The 20467-nt window shown below is 44.5% G+C and overlaps 1 protein-coding gene across 1 annotated transcript in view; it reads right to left on the bottom strand.

The window, feature by feature from the left end:
- LOC142313057 (uncharacterized) overlaps window positions 1-20467 on the bottom strand; it is a 178934-nt gene that overhangs the window by 103465 nt on the left and 55002 nt on the right. The gene's annotated exons all lie outside the window — the stretch shown is intronic.

The raw sequence follows: 20467 nt of genomic DNA, 5'->3' as shown, positions 1-20467 counted from the left end.
TAAGATTACAGCTCTGCCAATTGCTCTTGGTGGACTATGAGAAAAATTTGAGAGCTTTTAAGTTAAAATTTTATGCCATGGGTGACAGGGCAGGAGCCTTATTAGCCAGGAGAGTAAAAAAAAGAGAAGTACAAAACAAAATAGAGTTTCTTATATCAGGACCTCATTCAAAAATTCGCAACCCAACAGAAATAGCCAATGCATTTGCTGACTTTTAGCAATCACTATACAACCTTAAAGATGACCCTACCACCCCAAAGCCCTCCCAAGACACAATTAGTTCCTTTTTAAATAGCATTAACCTCCCCCGGTTATCCACAGATCAGCTAAAATTGCTCAATTTGCCCTTCTCTATACAAGAAGTCCATCAGGCAATTAATTCGGCAAAAAAAACCTCAACTCTGGGCACAGATGGGCTCACTAATACATATTATAAACATTTCACTAACATTCTGCCCCTATTTATCCTGAGAATCTTGTCCTCTTGGCAAGAATCAGCAGCTATCTCGCCAAGTATTCTTGAGGCCATAATAACGACTTTACCTAAACTGGGAAAACCCCCAGTAACCCCCGGAAACTTTAGTCCCATATGCCTTTTGAATTGCGATTTAAAACTGTATGCAAAAATTATTTCGGCCAAGATTCATAAAATTCTCCCGAAACTAATTGCTCCAGATCAGGTGGGGTTTGTGGCGAGCAGACAGGCGAAGGATGGAACAAGAAGGATGCTGGACCTGATCGCGCTAGTTGAGAAAAGGAAAACCCCCAGTGTGCTCCTGTCCTTAGACGCAGAAAAAGTGTTCGACAGGGTACACTGGGGTTACCTGAAATCGGTACTATATAAGTTTGGATTTGAAGGCCCTATTTTATCTGCTATAATGGTGCTTTATTCTAGTCCCAATGCTAAAGTATTGGCATCCGGGTTTATGTCTCGGAGCTTTGAAATCACTAATGGGACACGTCAAGGATGCCCCCTCTCCCCTATCATTTATGCACTCGCCATTGAACCCTTGGCCCAGGCCATTCGTGAGTGTCCGCAGATTTTGGGAGTGAAAGCGGGCAAGATGGATCATGTGATCAGCTTATATGCAGATGATGTCATCCTATCGTGTACCAATGTGGTGGTGTCCCTGAAGCATATAATGGAGATTTTGACCTCTTTTTCACAAATCTCGTACTACAAACTAAATGTTAATAAATCCCTAATTTTTCCGCTTTTCCTGCCTCCCGCTACCAAAACCACCTTATCTCAGTTATACCCCTTTAAATGGGAAGAGGGTGGCATCCCCTACCTGGGTATTATACTGGCCCCACTTAAGACCATAATTCAAAAAATATGTTAGCTCTACATAACTCACTGGAAAATGAACTTGCCCGCCTCACTCTGCTTCCTCTGTCCTGGATGGTAAGAATGCAGACTTTCAAAATGATATGTCTCCCAAAAATCATCTACCTCCTGAGATGCCTCCCCTTGGCAATCCCACACCGCTATCTATCCAAAATCCATTCACTAATGGGAAAATTCATTTGGGCTGGGAAAAAAACGCAACAGCAACACTGAAGAAAAATTGGAGCGAGTGGAGTGGAACAGTGTCACAAGCTTTAAGACCTAATATCTCCCTGAGAGCGCTTGAATCCTTCATCCCAAATTTAAACCTTACCTCATGGGTAAAAAAAGAGCCTGTGGTGTTAGCGGACCTATATAAAGATGGAGTTTTACGCCCTTTGTGAGGTTTTCTGACTTTTTGCCTTGTTTTGTCATTTTGCTTTAATCTGTTTTTTCTTCATTGGCCATCTTGCTTCCTGTACTGTTGCCCTCACCTTTGCCCTCAATCAATATGGATTCCTCAGCTTCTATGTTCCCGCCATGTTCCCTGCCAATTACCTGCTTAAGCCATCTAAGCTGATGGCCCAGTGCTTCTGAATCCTGTTTGCAGTCTGCCTGTAACCTGATCTCCTGAAGTCTTTGGAAGAACTACTTTTCTGCCATCCTCTGTTTTGGATCCTTGGAACTCGTGTCTACACAGGAACCTTTCTGCTCTGCCATGGACATTACAAGTACAGTAAGAGAGACTGAATTATACTTTGACACTTCTGCTGAACTTTGAGGATCCATTCCTGCTTAATTTGTTCCCAGCCTCTGCACCCTGCAACTGTTTAACCCTTCATGTTTTGTGCACTTGTATGAAGTAATGCAAGAACTGTTTAGCAAACCTGTGTTTCCCTTGTACCCTTGCACTAGACTCTATACAAACAGTATTTAACATCTGACATCCTTACTCAGATGTGTGAGAAATTCAATCTTCCTTGGCACAGCTTGTTCCAATTTTTTGAGTTACGCCACTTTTTATTAACGCTCCCATCTTTTCCAACCCTCTAGCAGCTGACCCCATCTCAATTAAAAACTTCTTTCAAAATAGTAAAATTAAGGGCCTCTCATACGTCTATAGATTACGAAATGGCCCGCTAGATGATAAACAGCTCCCCTACATGCTTAAATGGGAGAAGGATCTTTCCTCCTCACTCCCAACTCAGGCCTGGCACTCTGCATCAAAGTGAATCCAAAGATTTTCCTCATGCCTTAACCATATTGAACAACTAAAAAAAATCCTCCTGAGATGGTATAATTTCCCCACCAAATTAGCAACCTTTGCTCCAAATATGCCCCCACTGTGCTGGAGGGGCTGCAACCACAGAGATACTTTAAGTCATATGTGGTAGTTCTGCCCAAGGACCTTTTGAATTTTGGAATTTAGTTTTTGAAATGATCCGGGAGGTCACTGGCCTCCGGATCCCTCCGTCCCCAGCCCTCGCCGTACTACATATGGGTATTGACACAATCCCTGACCCCTTTAAAACCATTATCTTCCATTTCCTTATTGCAGGTAGGCATTGTATAGCTTAAAGGTGGAAGTCCCCGCTTTCTCCAACTAGGACAGAGCTAACAGACAGGCTGAATCTACAGTGGGTATATGAAACAAGTTTAGTTTCTAGTCTGAAAAAGAAAGAGGAAGTGCTGGAACAATGGGCCCCCTGGGCGACTTCTCCTTATGCCGCGGCTCTCCCGCAATCTGCAAACCCCCCACAGCCGCCAGGCTCCTCTGAACCTTGAAGTAACTTAGAGCTGGCCCTTTGAGACAGCTAACCCCAGGGAAATTGCTAGACTCACTAAGGTAATTATCTATATGGCTGCCCCCCCCCTTCCTATGTTTTGCCTTAGTTTTTCCTGTTCGTACTGTAGGGGTATTTAATGGCCTACAATGATATGTTGATATACCCTATATGTACTCTGTTTTTGCATTGTTACCTGTATGTGGTTTGACATTGTCAAATTTCTTTGTTATATGCTGTAGATTTAACCCCATAGCGACGGCCTAACGTCTCAAGACGTCGGAAAAACAGGGTACTTATTCTGTTCCGACGTCTTGAGACGTCAGGCCGGAAAAAGGTTGTAGCGCCCCCCAGTGACGAAAAATCTCGGGGGTTTCAGCTACCGGGGGTAGCTGAGACCCCCAAGATTATGAATCGGGGTGTTTTTTTTGTTCCCCGATAATGTGATCGCCGGTATACACCGTATACCGGCGACAACATTAAAAAAAAAAAAATGGCAAATACTACTAATTTCTTTCTCATCTGACATGATCAAACATGTCAGATGATAAAGAAATATAAGCCCCTAGTGCCCCCAAAGCCCCCGGTACCGGAGAAAATCACCCCCCACCCCCCCCCCCCCCCGGACATCCAAAATGGCGCCGACGCGCGGCGAAAACTCCCGCCGCCGCCGGCTCTGCATTCATTTCCCTCCGATCTGAAATGATCAAACATTTCAGATCGGAGGGAAATGTCCTCCCCCTGATCCCTCCTCCGGTCCACCGGAGCTGTCTGGTCACCGGAGCCCCCTCCGGTTCTCCAGACCTTGCAAGATGGCGCCGGCGCGCTGACAACTGCTGCTGCTGCCGCCGCATTCATTTCCCTCCGATCTGAAATGATCAAACATTTCAGATCGGAGGGAAATGTCCTCCCCCTGATCCCTCCTCCGGTCCACCGGAGCTGTCTGGTCACCGGAGCCCCCTCCGGTTCTCCAGACCTTGCAAGATGGCGCCGGCGCGCTGAAAGCTGCTGCTGCTGCTGCCGCCGCATTCATTTCCCTCCGATCTGAAATGATCAAACATTTCAGATCGGAGGGAAATGTCCTCCCCCTGATCCCTGCTCCGGTCCACCGGAGCTGTCTGGTCACCGGAGCCCCCTCCGGTTCTCCAGACCTTGCAAGATGGCGCCGGCGCGCTGAAAGCTGCTGCTGCTGCCGCCGCATTCATTTCCCTCCGATCTGAAATGATCAAACATTTCAGATCGGAGGGAAATGTCCTCCCCCTGATCCCTGCTCCGGTCCACCGGAGATCTCTGGTTCCCTGGAGCCCCCTCCGGTTCTCCAGAGCCCTCCCTCCGGTCCACCGGGGTCCGATCCGCTAGATCCCGGTATCTCCCACCCGATCTGGGATCCCCCGTTCCCCCACCGCCCCTGCACAGTACCTCAATAAAGGATCGTTGGGCCCCCCGGTCCCCCGGTCCCCCGGTCCCCCGCGGCCCCCCTTCCTCCCTTCTCCTGGAAAATGGCGGGCGCATGCGCAGTATGCTTGGCATAATCTGCCTCCTGCACCCGGCAACAAAAAAAAAAAAAATCTGATTGGCTGTTTAGATTTGAATACTGTGATAGATCCTATCACAGTAGTCAAAATGCCAATATTTGATAAATATGGCAGCATTTAGGTCTGCCTTTCTCCTCTCTCCCTTGTAGTTGATCTGGGAGAGAAGAGAGAGAGACTACGTGCTGCCATATAGAGAGAAAAAGTTATAAATTCACAAAGATCATCATATTCCCAATTTTTCTGATCACCCCCCTGTGATCATCCCCTCCTCCATCATTCCGTCATCCCTCGCTGCGTCATTCCCCTAAATATTTTTTTTTATAATCTTTATAAAAAAATTTAGGGTTTATATAAAAAAAAAAAAAAAATACTAGTGTTAGTTTTTTTTTTATTTTTTGTTAGCCAGGGATAAAAACAAAAACCATGGCCCGCAGGATGTTTACGGCAGAGCAAGCGTACTCACTGCTTGCCTCCGGCAGTTCTGGGTCAGAGACCGAATCGGCCTCAGAAAGAGATTTTTCGGATAGCGGTGACGATTCGGCTTCCTCCACGGGGTCCCACACCCCGCTAGTCGCCGCTGCTGAAGCGTCAGGGGCAGGACCTAGTTCTGCAGTCCCCCATGCTCTCTGGAACCCCGACCCGTCCTTTACCCCACAAATTCCCCCTTTCATAGGAGACCCTGGCATAAAAATAAATGTCACCAATTTTGCCCCACTGGATTTCTTCCAAATTTTTGTTAACCAACAAGTACTTGAGCATATCACCCACCACACCAACTTGTACGCCCGTCAATATATTGCCCAAAAGCCAACATCTGTGCATTCCCGTTCCTGGATCCCCACAAGCGTCCCGGAAATCAAAAAATTTTTAGGCATTACCCTCAACATGGGAATAGTGAAAAAACCCAGTTTACGCTCCTACTGGGCAACCAAATCTGTCCACGCCACCCCTGTATTTGCAGCCATAATGCCCAGAACCCGATATGAGACCCTATTGAGATTCCTCCATTTTAGTGATAATTCCCAAGTCCCCCCAAGAACTGACCCCAATTATGACAGCCTTAATAAATTGAAACCCCTAATATCCCTCCTGAAAGAGTCCTTCCTAACTTCCTACAGCCCAGAGGAGAATGTTTCGGTTGACGAGTCCCTAATGAGCTACAAGGGCCGTCTCTCATTCCGTCAGTTTATCCCCTCCAAAAGAGCCAAGTATGGCATAAAATTATATAAAGTGTGCGAAAGCACCAGCGGGTACACGTGTAACTTTATCATTTATGAGGGTAGGGACCGCCAAATAAGCCCACCCAACTGTCCCCAGACAATTAGCATCCCAGGAAAAATTGTCTGGGAGCTAATGACGCCATTTCTTGGTAAAGGTTACCACGTGTACACCGACAACTACTACACTAGTATCCCCCTATACCAATCCCTCCATGCTGCAAATACAGGGGCCTGTGGGACAATAAGGAAAAACCGTGTTGGTTTGCCGGCACAGTTAGTGTCCAGACGTCTAGACAAGGGGGCGTCATTCGCACTGGCAAGTGACAAACTGCTTGCCGTAAAGTGGAATGACCGCAAGGACGTCTACATGCTCACCACCCTGCATGAGGACACCACTGTGTCGGTCAGAGAGAGGGGAGCCACCAGGGACAAACAGAAACCCTTCTGTGTGACCCAATACAACAGGTTTATGGGTGGCGTGGACCTGTCTGACCAGGTGCTCCAACCATACCTGGTAAAGCGGAAAACGAGGGCCTGGTACAAAAAGGTAGCAATCTACCTGATACAGATTGCTACCTACAACAGTTTTGTACTGTATAAAAAATCACAAGGGCCCCTCACATTTCTGCAATACCAGGAAAAAATTATTGAGTCCCTCATGTTTGACTCAGCGGCACCAGAGGCAGCCTTCGAGTCAGAGAATGCCCGGAGACTAACGGAACGGCATTTTATGCGTCTCATGCCTCCTACTCCCACCCAAAACCGTCCTAAAAAAAGGTGCCGGGTCTGCAGCAAACAGGGCAATAGGAGCGAATCAAGATATTACTGTCCCATGTGCCCTTCCCAGCCAGGACTTTGTGTTACCCCCTGCTTCGAGATCTACCACACATCCCACAATTATTAGACATCATACACTATTCCCAAATTGTGTGGTAGGGTTTTTCTTTCACAACATTTATATTTTCTGTGTAGTGAGCCCCTGTGTTACTTGTCAAATAAAATTTACTATTTTCATCAGTAAAACACATTTTACCCCATTTCACAAATAATTCCAGGACTTGATCACTCACATACCGAAGTGTTATGCAGACAAATTCTCGTCATATGCCCACGTCTGCGTACTCCAGAATGTGGACCCCGCAAATGTTCTTGAAACATCTGATCATCTGACAAATAATTCCAAGATTTGATCACTCAAAGTTTTAGCACCAGTCATCTTAGTCTGACTGCTATTACAACTACGTCTTGGTGATACGGGCATGATAATTTTATTGGAGGATCTGAAGCTGTTCTGTAATTTTACACCATGGGCTTTACTGCATGGTTCTTGCCGAACCTCCTGCACTGGACAATACGTTTATAACCCTGTGGGGGACTGGTTGTTTTGTGCATATAGCGGTTCCGACCTTGGCAGGTAGGAGCCTGTTATGATGTACCATGTCGTCTGGCACAATTGTCCCTCATATAGGGATTGATGATGCTAAACAGACATTGTACGACCAGTCTCTGAAAAATTAACGTGTCCTTCTAGCCCTCCTGGTGTTCCTTCATCTCTGGAACAAGCACAAGTCTGCCATATAGTTGGCGGTATTTTCCTCCACATTTTGCCCTTCACTCCAAGATAAAATGTACAAAAAATCCATTTATGTGGGTTTTCAGTTGTTCTGATAACACATAGGCTCTGCAAATCAAATAATCCAAAATTTGAAAAGTGCACCTTCCCTTCCAAGTCCTGCCGTTTGCCCAAACAGACGTTTTTGACTACATGTTGGGTATCGCTGGACTCGTAAGAAAGTGGGTAACAAAATGAGGGGTCCACGTTTTGGTGTTACATCTTGTAAAAGTGGAAAATTTGGTGCTAAAGCACCACTTTTGTGAAAAAGAAGAACATTTTCAATATGACAACCTATTGTTATAAAATTCTGTGAAGTACCTGCGGGTTCAAAATGCACACTATACCCCTAGATAACATCCTTGAGGGGTATAGATTCCAGAATGGGGTCAGTTGTGGGGGAGCTCTACTGTTTAGCCACTTTAGGGGGTCTCCAAACACAACATGGCGTGCGCTAATGATTCCTGCCAATTTTGCAGTCAAATGGCGCTCCTTTCATTCCGCACCCTGCCGTTTACCCAGACAGTTGATTTCCGCCACATATGATGTATCGGCGAACTCAGGAGAAATTGCACAATACATTTTATGGTGTTTTTTTTCCTTTTACCCTTGTGAAAAAAAAAGCTACATGGTTGAAGTAACAATTTTGTGTTAAAATTAAATTTTTTTATTTTCATGGCTCAACGCAATAAAGTTCTGTATCACCGCGCTCATAAGAAAGTGGGTAATAAACGTTGGGGTCCAATTTTTGGAATTACCTCTTGAAAAAGTAAGAAAATTAATGCTAAAGCAACATTTTTGAGAAAAAAATGAAAATTTTCAATATGACAACGTAACGTTATCAAAATCTGTGAAGTACCTGTGGGTCCAAAATGCTCACTATACCCCTAGATAGAAGCCTTGAGGGGTCTAGTTTCCAGAATGGCGTCACTTGTGAGGGGTTTCTGCTGTTTAGGTACCTTAGCGGACATGTAAATGCAACATGGTGCCCGCAATCTATTTCAGCCAAATTTGCTTTCCAAACTTCAAATATTGCTCCTTCTGTTCCGAGCCCTCCCATTTGCCCAAACAGAGGTTTCTGACCACATATGGGGTATCACCGCGCTCATAAGAAAGTGGGTAACAAGTTTTGGGGTCCATTTTGTTGTGTTATTTCTTCTAAAATTGATTACATTTGGGGTAAAGCAACATTTTTAGGTAAAATTTTATTTTTTGCTTTTTTCATTCCACATTGCTTTAGTTCCTGTGAAGCACCTAAAGGGTTAATAAACTTCTTGAATGTGGTTTTGAGTACTTTGAGGGGTGCAGTTTTTAGAATGGTGTCACTTTTGGGTATTTTCTGTCATCTAGGCCTCTCAAAATCACTTCAAATGTGATGTGGTCCCTAAAAAAATGGTTTTGTAAATTTTGATGTAAAAATGAGAAATTGCTGATAAACTTTGAACCCTTCTAACTTCCTAACAAAAAATATTTTTTTTTCCAAAATTGTGCTGATGTAAAGTAGACAAGTGGGAAATGTTATTTATTAACTATTTTGTGTCACAGAACTTTCTGGTTTAACGGAAAAAAAATTCAAAAGTTGAAAATTTCAAAATTTTCAAAAATTTTGCCAAAATTCATATTTTTTCACAAATAAACGCAAAAAATTTTGTCCAAAATTTGGTACTAAAATGAAGTCCAATATGTCACGAAAAAACAATCTCAAAATCAGTGGGATCCGTTGAAGCGTTCCAGAGCTATAACCTGCTAAAGTGACACTGGTCAGAATTGCAAAATTTGGTCTGGTCATTAAGGTGAAAATTAGCTCCGTCACTAAGGGGTTAATAAAACCTTTGATTTAAAAAAAAATTCTTATGACGTTAATCTGGGACATCATGTCTCGTTCCATCCACCAACGTCACGCACCACGGACTGTCCAGGAGTTGACTGATGCTATAATCCAGGTTTGCGATTAGCTCTCGCAGAACATCCGACGCCTCATCGGGAGCATGCCCAGGCATTGTTGGGAAGTCATACAGGCACATGGAGACCACACACTACTGAGCCTCATTTCCTTGTCTTGAGGCATTTCCACTGAAGTTGGATCAACTTGTAATTTGATTTTCCATTTTCATGGTCATCAATGTCTAATTGCCCGGGTGAAATTTTAGATCACGTTAAATAACCTATGTGCGATCCGAAAGATCACACTTGCGATCTAGAATTTCACATCGCTAACGAGATCGCTAGCGATGTCGCAGCATGTAATGTACCCTTGACACTCCACACCCCCTCTAACCAGCTGTTTTCAGTGCCACAGGCGGCTACAAATGCCCAGTTGCAGAGCTGCTCCATCAAGTGATAGTGGCCGGGTACTGCACATCTGCCTCACTTAAAATCACTAGGAGGCAGATGTGCAGTAACTGAACATTGTTGCTATCAGAAGGCGGAAATGAGCATTTGTGGCTGCCTACAGCATCAAAAACAGCTAATCAGTGGGGGTGCCGGGTTTTGGACCCCGGCCGATCAGATATTGATGACTTATCCGAAGGATAGGCCATCAATGCAAAAATAGTAGACGACTTCTTTAAATTGTATATTATAAATATGGTACTTTACAGGAACTGGGTGGGCACATAGCTGGAGTGACAGTTTTCAGATCCAACAGTCATTTAGCCTCAATTGAATAATGCCTTTATGATGCAGATGTGATCTCCTCTGGTACAGTGGCTGATGTGCCTTTGATAAGGGCTCGCTGTTAATTGTGGTCAAAGTGGAGTATTTTCCTCCTATTTTCTGTGTAGCAATGTTGGATCTAAAGTTGCAAGGACCCACCACTACCATCACTATCCGTGCCATACAAAAACACTATTGTTTGAGTTGCTCCCATTTAACCACCCTCTTTTCTTTGATTGTGCATTGCTATTTGACTGAAATGTCGGGAGCTGTACTCGGTGCACACCACTTAAAGTGTGCTCTGTTCCTGCGTTGCTTATTGAATTCCTGTTGTATCTTTGCGGCCTTTTTCGTGACCATACTTTGTTTTCTGATTTTGTGCCTTAACTTCTCTTCTACTTCTGACCCAGCTATCTTTGACTTCCCTTGCCTCTGATTCGCTACTCCGGCCAGCACCAAGGAAGCAATCCAGCTGTAACACTGAATGTCTGTACTAGGAATAACGGTCAAAAGCCGGGATTTCTTAGGAATTGATAAAGCAAAGTCTGTCCGAGGTAGTCTTTTTGAGCCAATAGATGTGGCAGTATTGAGTCACTGTATAAACCCATCGACTTGGGTAAGAAATCCCCGTGAAGGGCTTGTTGTCATCTGACAGATCCGATGCTGTAGATCATGGGTCCCCAATTCCAGTCCTCAAGGGCCGCCAACAGTGCATGTTTTCAGGATTTCCTTAGTATTACACATGTGATAATTTAATCACCTGCACAGTTGATGATTCCAACACCCATGCAATGCTAAGGAAATCCTGAAAACATGCACTGTTGGTGGCCCTCGAGGACTGGAGTTGGGGAACCCTGCTGTAGATCAACTTATCTACTGGATCAGTAATTCTTGTTCTGAGGTCCTGGTTGTCTTGTGTCTGCACCCAAACTGATATTAACAGAAACATCACAACCAAAGTTTGTGTTAAATCAATAATTTATTTCAATAAATGATCATTAGTTTAGGATTCAGCAATAGTAGAAGGAAAAACGCAGCACTCACCAAATGGCAAAAAAAATCTACTTTGATTTCTTAATTTATAAATCCAAATAGACCTTCACAAGGGAAAGTAGAAAAGTGTAGGACAGGAGACAGCCGTTTCGCATCCATTGCAACGTTTGGATTGAAATGATGGACCTGTGTGATGTGGTCGGATCTCCAGTCCTAGTTACTCCTTGGATGGTCTTGTTGGGTCTTCCTGATGAGCAGTGGGTACATCATACTGGTATATTGATATGCGAGAATGTATTCTAGAATAGATGGATGTATAGATACCCTTGAACCTGGCTCAGTGGTGTAAGATGATTAATAGAATTATATACATAAAAAATGAATTCTGTTATTTGCTTGTTATGCATGGTGAAACTACTGGACCACCACTCCACCACATTAGGCACATCGGTAAATCAGGCACTTAGTAAGATTATAAACAAAATTTCCATTCTCTACGACCTACTGTTCTCAAGATATTTGTCAAAAATTGCAACACAGAATCACATATTAAATTTATGGTGAAATGACTGGACCATTCTGCCCCAAATTTGCATCATAGGCAGATAAGGCGCTTTGAAATATTTTAAACTGGGATTCAGATCTCTATGACCCAGCGATCTGTACATATTCACAAAAAAAAAGGGAACAAAACAACAAACGGACTGATTGTTTTGGATCAGACTTTGATCATTGTTTGATCATAGTGTGGTCCGAGTAGCACCAGTTTTTCTCGTACATGGAGGAAAAAAAAGAAAAGTTTTTATACCTTCATTCTGACTGTTAATATCAGATTGCACTCAGAAGTCATCAGAGTGCGGTTCCATTTTTTCACTGACCAGCTTGCATTGCCGATTTGAATCCGACACATGGATCATGGATCAAAATTGCAAATGTCCACTTCGTTTTTCCATGGACAGCACGGTCTGCCACAAATCACGGATATGTGAATGACACCATTGACTATAACAGTTAGCATGTCAAATTCCCGCACATAACTCAGATATATTGGCTTCAGATCAGTAATTTTTAACCAAACAAACTGGCCACATCATGGTATACTGGCTGCAATGCTGAGCTAAACATAGTTAATATTTATTTTATTTCTCATCACTGTTGCGGAGATTTTAACTTCTAAACTTTAGTTCATAATTTGGTATAATTTACGTGGGAGTTACCAAACATGAGGTTGACGACACATAGGGGTAAAAATTAACACAATCTACTCTACTCGCTGATCTCTGCATTGTGCAGACATACTGTAGCAGAATTATATACCATTAGGCTATGTGCGCACAGTGCGTTTTTCGCGGCGTTTTTGCGTGTTTTTCGGGTGCGTTTTTGGCCTTAAAACTGCAGGACTTTGCTTCCCCAGCAAAGTCTATGAGTTTTCATTTTTGCTGTCCGCACACATCTGTTTTTTTTACCTGCGTTTTTGAGTTAAAAAAAAAATGAACATGTCAGTTCTTTCCTGCGTTTTTCTGCGTTTTCTCCTCATGCAATGCATTGGAAAAACGCAGCAAAACACAGAGATCAAAAACGCAGCCAAAAACGCACCAAATCGCGGCAAAAACGCATGCTTTTTTGATGCGTTTTTTCGACGCAGGTGCGTTTTTGTGCGTTTTTAGCGGCCAAAAACGCACAAAAATGCAGCGTCAAAAAGACGCAGTGTGCGAACCTAGCCTTACAAACACTTCCAGATCTTATCTCGTATTGTTATCAGCTATGTTCCACCCCCACACACCGACTGCCATGGGATGCGATCTGGGGTGTTTATAATGATACGTAATGCTGCTGTACTTCTACATATGAGATGCACACATCAGTGAGGAGAGTGCATGATAGCACCTACGTAGGGTTGTCAAATTGCATTTAGGGGAAGATGTAGACACTCCCAAAAAGAAATCTCTGGTAACACACAGTTGAATTATAACATAAATAAACGCCTAAACTTTACAAGCTATTGTGTTTTTCCAAAAATAAGACCTACTCCAAAAATATGCCCCAGCAGGAATTTTCGCCCATTTTGGAGTATGCTTAAAATATAAGCCCTACTTGCAGTTCAATAATGAAGTGTCAATGTAGCTAAAAAAAAAAAAAGTAAGAATACAGTAGTAGACTTCATTAAAAAAGGCAGACACCCTTAAAAGAGAAAAGACAGCCCCGATAGAAAGCAGAAAGCCCCCTCATGCAAGAAAAAACAAACCGCATTCACCAGACCCCAAAAAAATACGGGTGGCAAGTGTTGACTGTGGATGGGCTCTGCCACAGAGATTTATTTGTGTTTGTCAAGAACAGCCGGGGGAGTCACTCAGATATCCCGCAGCTGTTCACTAATTTGTCACGAACATGACTACTCTCTAGCGCCCCCCTTGTCAGCAGGCCACTTTTGGTACTGCAGAACAATGCATAAAATGAGGCTGCTGAGCTAATAATGCCAAATATTGGAGGTCTCATAGCAAGGCTAAATGCATATGTGACGCTCTAGTCACATATAGTCACAAATAAGGCCCTGCATTACACCTGTCCCTCATAGGCAACATACAGCCAAACACATAAACCCTAGTCATCCCCCTCAGAGCTTGATGGACACACCAGGGGGCGGAACCAGGTGGTTGGAAGACGCCCACCAAAGAGTTCAGCTAGCCTGAGGCGGGAAAGTAAACAGAACAAGTCTAGAGTTCAAGTTGGAGAGGTGTGTGGGCTGGAGCTGTGTTCAGCTCCGGCAGAGGAGAGAAACCAATTTGAGCAGGTGCCAGGGTAGGAACCCTGGTACCTTAGGCTAGGAGGCAGACGGAGGCCTCTGTCTGCAGGAGCCGGTACCAACCTGGGGAACCGACTCGGAAACCGGAGCAGAAAGGGGGGTACTCAAACCCAGAAGCTAGGTCCAGAAGCTACTGGGGGCTAGCTAATGAACTGATTACGGCCATGACTAGGAGGTCCTGTCCCACCCAAAGTCCCGACTGAAGGCAACAGCTCAACGAGGGGGATAGAAAGCCACCGCCACGGCTCAGAGATCCCACGAGTCAGCGTCTGCGGGCAAAGGGCTCCTCAGGCAACCACAAGCCGGGAGCAGACTCCTGAAGTTGCAAGCGCAGGTAGTCCACCATCACAAACAGGTGCGGGAGAAAGACAGAGACCACCAGCCGGGTGGGGGACCAGACTGCAGCCGGCTGCGGGCACCGACCACCATCACCTTGGTTTACCAGAGACTCGTGTGTTTACTAATAGTGAGTACATCAGTGCCCTCCGGCCACCCGTCTCCCTGCACCGCCAAACATCCCCCCAACGGGTCCCGGGGCCACCATCCCTGCCCATGGAGAGGTTAACAACTTGCTGCGCAACATCTCCCCTGGGTGCCCTGTAACTTCAGCGGTGGTGTCCATCTTCACCACATCTCGTGCATGGCGTCACGAACTTAACACGGCTCTGGCTGTACAACTACATCCCCAAACCACAAACCCCCTTTTGATTGGAGTGACCGCAGGACCCCCGGGTCCGGAGACCTTCGAGCCACCCACTGAAGGTCCGGATCCGAGCGGCTCGTCTGCCGAGCATGGGGCGGTACATATATATCACGGATTCCCGCTAATGGAATATATATATATATATATATATATATATATATATATATATATATATTATTAATATTATTATTATTATTTATTATTATAGCGCCATTTATTCCATGGCGCTTTACAAGTGAAAGAGGGTATACGTACAACAATCATTAACAGTACAAGACAGACTGGTATAGGAGGAGAGAGGACCCTGCCCGCGAGGGCTCACAGTCTACAGGGAATGGGTGATGGTACAATAGGTGAGGACAGAGCTGGTTGTGCAGTGGTCTACTGGACTGAGGGCTATTGTAGGTTGTAGGCTTGTTGGAAGAGGTGGGTCTTGAGGTTCCTCTTGAAGCTTTCCATGGTAGTGGAGAGTCTGATGTGCTGAGGTAGAGCGTTCCAGAGTATGGGGGATGCGCGGGAGAAATCTTGTACACGATTGTGGGAAGAGGAGATAAGAGAGGAGCAGAGAAGGAGATCTTGTGAGGATCTAAGGTTGCGTGCAGGTAGGTACCGGGAGACTAGGTCACAGATGTAGGGAGGAGACAGGTTGTGCATGGCTTTGTATGTCATGGTTAATGTTTTGAACTGGAGTCGTTGGGCGATGGGAAGCCAGTGAAGGGATTGGCAGAGTGGCAAGGCTGGGGAGTAGCGAGGGGAGAGGTGGATTAAGCGGGCTGCAGAGTTTAGGATAGATTGGAGGGGTGCAAGAGTGTTGGAAGGTAGGTCAGAGAGCAGGAGGTTGCAGTAGTCGAGGCGGGAGATGATGAGGGCATGCACTAATGTTTTTGCAGATTCTTGGTTAAGGAAAGCACGGATCCGGGAGATATTTTTGAGTTGTAATCGGCATGAGTTGAAGAGGGCTTGGATGTGTGGCTTGAAGGATAGAGCAGAGTCGAGGGTCACTCCAAGGCAACGAGCTTGTGAGACTGGGGTGAGTGAGCAACCATCGAGTTTGATGGAAAGGCTTGTTGGAGGAGATGAGTGAGGAGGAGGAAAGACAATAAACTCTGTTTTGTCCATGTTAGGTTTTAGGAATCGTGCAGAGAAGAAGGATGAAATAGCAGAGAGACATTGTGGTATTTTGGTTAGTAGAGAGGTAATGTCAGGTCCAGAGAGGTAGATCTGTGTGTCATCGGCATAGAGATGATACTGGAAGCCGTGGGACTCTATGAGCTGTCCCAGGCCGAAGGTGTAGATGGAGAACAGCAGGGGTCCAAGAACTGAGCCTTGAGGGACACCGACAGATAGGGGGCGAGATGAAGAAGTGGTGTGAGAATGGGAGACGCTGAAAGTTCGGTCGGTTAGGTATGAGGAGATCCAAGATAGGGCCAAGTCTGTGATGCCCAGAGATATATATATATATATATATACAGTGCCTACAAGTAGTATTCAACCCCCTGCAGATTTAGCAGGTTTGATAAGATGCAAATAAGTTAGAGCCTGCAAGCTTCAAACAAGAGCAGGATTTATTAACAGATGCATAAATCTTACAAACCAACAAGTTATGTTGCTCAGTTAAATTTTAATAAATTTTCAACATAAAAGTGTGGGTCAATTATTATTCAACCCCTAGGTTTAATATTTTGTGGAATAACCCTTGTTTGCAATTACAGCTAATAATCATCTTTTATAAGACCTGATCAGGCCGGCACAGGTCTCTGGAGTTATCTTGGCCCACTCCTCCATGCAGCTCTTCTCCAAGTTATCTAGGTTCTTTGGGTGTCTCATGTGGACTTTAATCTTGAGCTCCTTCCACAAGTTTTCAATTGGGTTAAGGTCAGGAGACTTACTAGGCCACTGCAACACCTTGATTTTTTCCCTCTTGAACCAGGCCTTGGTTTTCTTGGCTGTGTGCTTTGGGTCGTTGTCTTGTTGGAAGATGAAATGACGACCCATCTTAAGATCCTTGATGGAGGATTGGAGGTTCTTGGCCAAAATCTCCAGGTAGGCCGTGCTATCCATCTTCCCATGGATGCGGACCAGATGGCCAGGCCCCTTGGCTGAGAAACAGCCCCACAGCATGATGCTGCCACCACCATGCTTGACTGTAGGGATGGTATTCTTGGGGTCGTATGCAGTGCCATCCAGTCTCCAAACGTCACGTGTGTGGTTGGCACCAAAGATCTCGATCTTGGTCTCATCAGACCAGAGAACCTTGAACCAGTCTGTCTCAGAGTCCTCCAAGTGATCATGAGCAAACTGTAGACGAGCCTTGACATGACGCTTTGAAAGTAAAGGTACCTTACGGGCTCGTCTGGAACGGAGACCATTGCGGTGGAGTACGTTACTTATGGTATTGACTGAAACCAATGTCCCCACTGCCATGAGATCTTCCCGGAGCTCCTTCCTTGTTGTCCTTGGGTTAGCCTTGACTCTTCGGACAAGCCTGGCCTCGGCACGGGTGGAAACTTTCAAAGGCTGTCCAGGATGTGGAAGGCTAACAGTAGTTCCATAAGCCTTCCACTTCCGGATGATGCTCCCAACAGTGGAGACAGGTAGGCCCAACTCCTTGGAAAGGGTTTTTTACCCCTTGCCAGCCTTGTGACCCTCCACGATCTTGTCTCTGATGGCCTTGGAATGCTCCTTTGTCTTTCCCATGTTGACCAAGTATGAGTGCTGTTCACAAGTTTGGGGAGGGTCTTAATTAGTCAGAAAAGGGTGGAAAAAGAGATAATTAATCCAAACATGTGAAGCTCATTGTTCTTTGTGCCTGAAATACTTCTTAATACTTTAGGGGAACCAAACAGAATTCTTGTGGTTTGAGGGGTTGAATAATAAATGACCCTCTGAATAAACTTTTCACAATTTAAAAAAAAAATACAAAAAGAAATAACATTCTTTTTTGCTGCAGTGCATTTCACACTTCCAGGCTGATCTACAGTCCAAATGTCACAATGCCAAGTTAATTCCGAATGTGTAAACCTGCTAAATCTGCAGGGGGTTGAATACTACTTGTAGGCACTGTATATATATAATTTATATATATATATATATATATATATATATATATATATATATATATATATATACACACATATATACACACACACACACACACACACACACACACACACACACCTCGGTACCCTTAATGATCGCACTCCAATAATTCTATGCAATAATAATTACACTGCCACCACCCAGGCTTTCTACAGGTAGCTGGGGACCCGTTTCAGATAGCAGAAGGCTTTTCAGACAGGTTTGGGTTTGTATATAGAACAGAAGGAAACAAACTATTAAATTTTATATATTTAATCCGAAAATAGGCAGGGTTTAAAAAATATACAAGCATTTACAAAAGGGAACAATACAAATACAGTATAGATAGTTACATAAAAATAAAAAGGTATAAATGTGAGACTTACTAAACTCGTGCCATAGATGTGACGTCCGGATTTAGGGAAAAAGGGGCTCCAAGAGAAGAAGAAAGTAGAAAGATGGCCAGCATCAACACTTACTGATGCCCTCCAGTACTGACTCCCCCCATCAAGGAGCTAATCGCTCTTATGCCCTCAGGTAACCCCCCTCTCTGTGACCTCATTGTACGGTCTCTTGTGGGCTGTGCCAAGAATGTCACAAAGTTCTTTAATTCTAGCTTTTCACATATCTTTGCCCCTGGCCCACACAGGTGAAAGATATTAGCATCATATGTTATATCTCGATTTTACAATTACATAGATACCAAACACAATGCATCTAGCATGATTTTACTAGCCAATACTAATTTGTCGTGATACCAGCGATCTGCCAGTCAAGCTAAATGGTGCGCTGGGTTCAGCGCTCCACAGGGATTCTGGCAGTATGTTTTTCATTTTTCTAGCATTAATGGGCCACGTAAAAAACTGTATTAGGAGTTTTCCCTCCAACAGAACAAAGGATGGTTAGGGATTGTCTTTTCTGTGCATCTTTTGGCTGTAGCTCTACCATCCCCGAGTTGTAAATTCCTAAACTTTCGGGCCGATCAGATAATCGTCATGGCGATCTGTGGCTGATGGTGGGGAGGGGGGTAAGGACCCTTCAAGAGTTTTACATGACAGTGTTGCTGTCAGGTCCCTTGCCATTCTGCACGCACACAAAAACGCACACACACAGAGATTGGGTCCAGTATGCCTCCTCTTACAGATACACACATAGATCGGGTCTCCGTATCACTATGCTCACACACACCGGGTTTCAGTATCACTACGCTCTCACACACTCCTGATCGCAGTAACAATTTGCTCACACACACATCCATTAACGTTAACATTCTGCTCAAACACACACCCGATCGTAGTAACATTCTGCTCACACATCCAATCACAGTAACATTTTGCTCTCTCTCACACACATACCCGATCGCAGTAATATTCCTCTCTCACACACACACACACACATCCAATCACAGTAGCATTCCGTTAACACACACATCCAATCAAAGTAACATTCCGCTCTCTCACACACACACACACACACACACGCACACATCCAATCACAGTAACATTCCGCTCTCACACACACCTGATCGCAGTAACATTCCGCTCTCACACACATCCAATCACAGTAACATTCCGGCACACACCCGATCGCAGTAACATTTTGCTCTCTCTCACATACATACCCAATCGCTCTCTCTCTCACACACACACACACACACACACACACATCCAATCACAGTAACATTCCGCTCACACACCTGATCACAGTAACATTTTGCTCTCTCTCACACATATACCCGATCGCAGTAACATTCCACTCTCACACACACACATTCAATCACAGTAACATTCCGCGCACACAACCGATCGCAGTAACATTTTGCTCTCTCTCACACACACATCCAATCACAGTAACATTTCGCTCTTACACATGATCACAGTAACATTTTGCTCTCTCTCACACACATACCCGGAGTAACATTCCACTCTCTCACACACATACAATCACATTAACATTACACACACACACACACACACACACACACACACGATCGCAGTACACTTTCTTGAAAAATGTAATATTACCAGTTATGTATATTAAATTTTATGACAGGGTGTTGATCCAGGGAACTAGTCTGATTGCCGTATGTGGAGTCAGGAAGGAATTTTTTTTCCCATTGGAACTTGTTTGCCACATTGTTTTGTTTTTTTGCCTACCTCTGGATCAACATGTTAGGCTACGGGTTGAACTAGATGGACTTCGAGACTCCCTTCAACCTTAAAAAGTATGATACTATGATACTATGAATTTCACACACATCTGGTGATACTGCTTCCGGCCAACAGGAGTAATGACCTGTGTGGAACGCAGGGGGACCTGACGATAACACAGATGTCCGGGATCTGGTAAGAGCAATTCTCCTGGGGGAAGGGAGGGGGGGGGGGGGTCCGCCTTCTTTTGGAGATAAACTTAGCAGTGTTCCCCAATAAAAAGCCCTAGCACATTTTTCACGGCAATAATATAATACTGTCTAATTTTCGAGAAAACACTAATATCTCTGCAACGTAGATGAGTGATTAAAGGATAAAAACTTCTTTAGTCAGCTCTGCAATCACTGTTCAGTAATGTGGCCAAATAACATGCTCAAACTGATGCAAGTTCCTCTTATAACCCTATAGACCGATGCAAAGTCGGGTAATTATTCTAGTCCCCTATAAAAGAATGATTTAAAAAACGCAAGTGTTTTAACCCCTTCACAACCTTTCACATACTCATATGTCATGGTTAGGAAGAGGTTCCCAACCTACGACATATGGA

Source organism: Anomaloglossus baeobatrachus, chromosome 5, assembly GCF_048569485.1.
Source record: "Anomaloglossus baeobatrachus isolate aAnoBae1 chromosome 5, aAnoBae1.hap1, whole genome shotgun sequence".
In the NCBI taxonomy this organism is placed as follows: Eukaryota; Metazoa; Chordata; class Amphibia; order Anura; family Aromobatidae; genus Anomaloglossus; species Anomaloglossus baeobatrachus.
The sequence above is the reverse complement of the archived record's forward strand: the minus strand, read 5'-3'. Positions and strand labels throughout refer to the sequence as shown.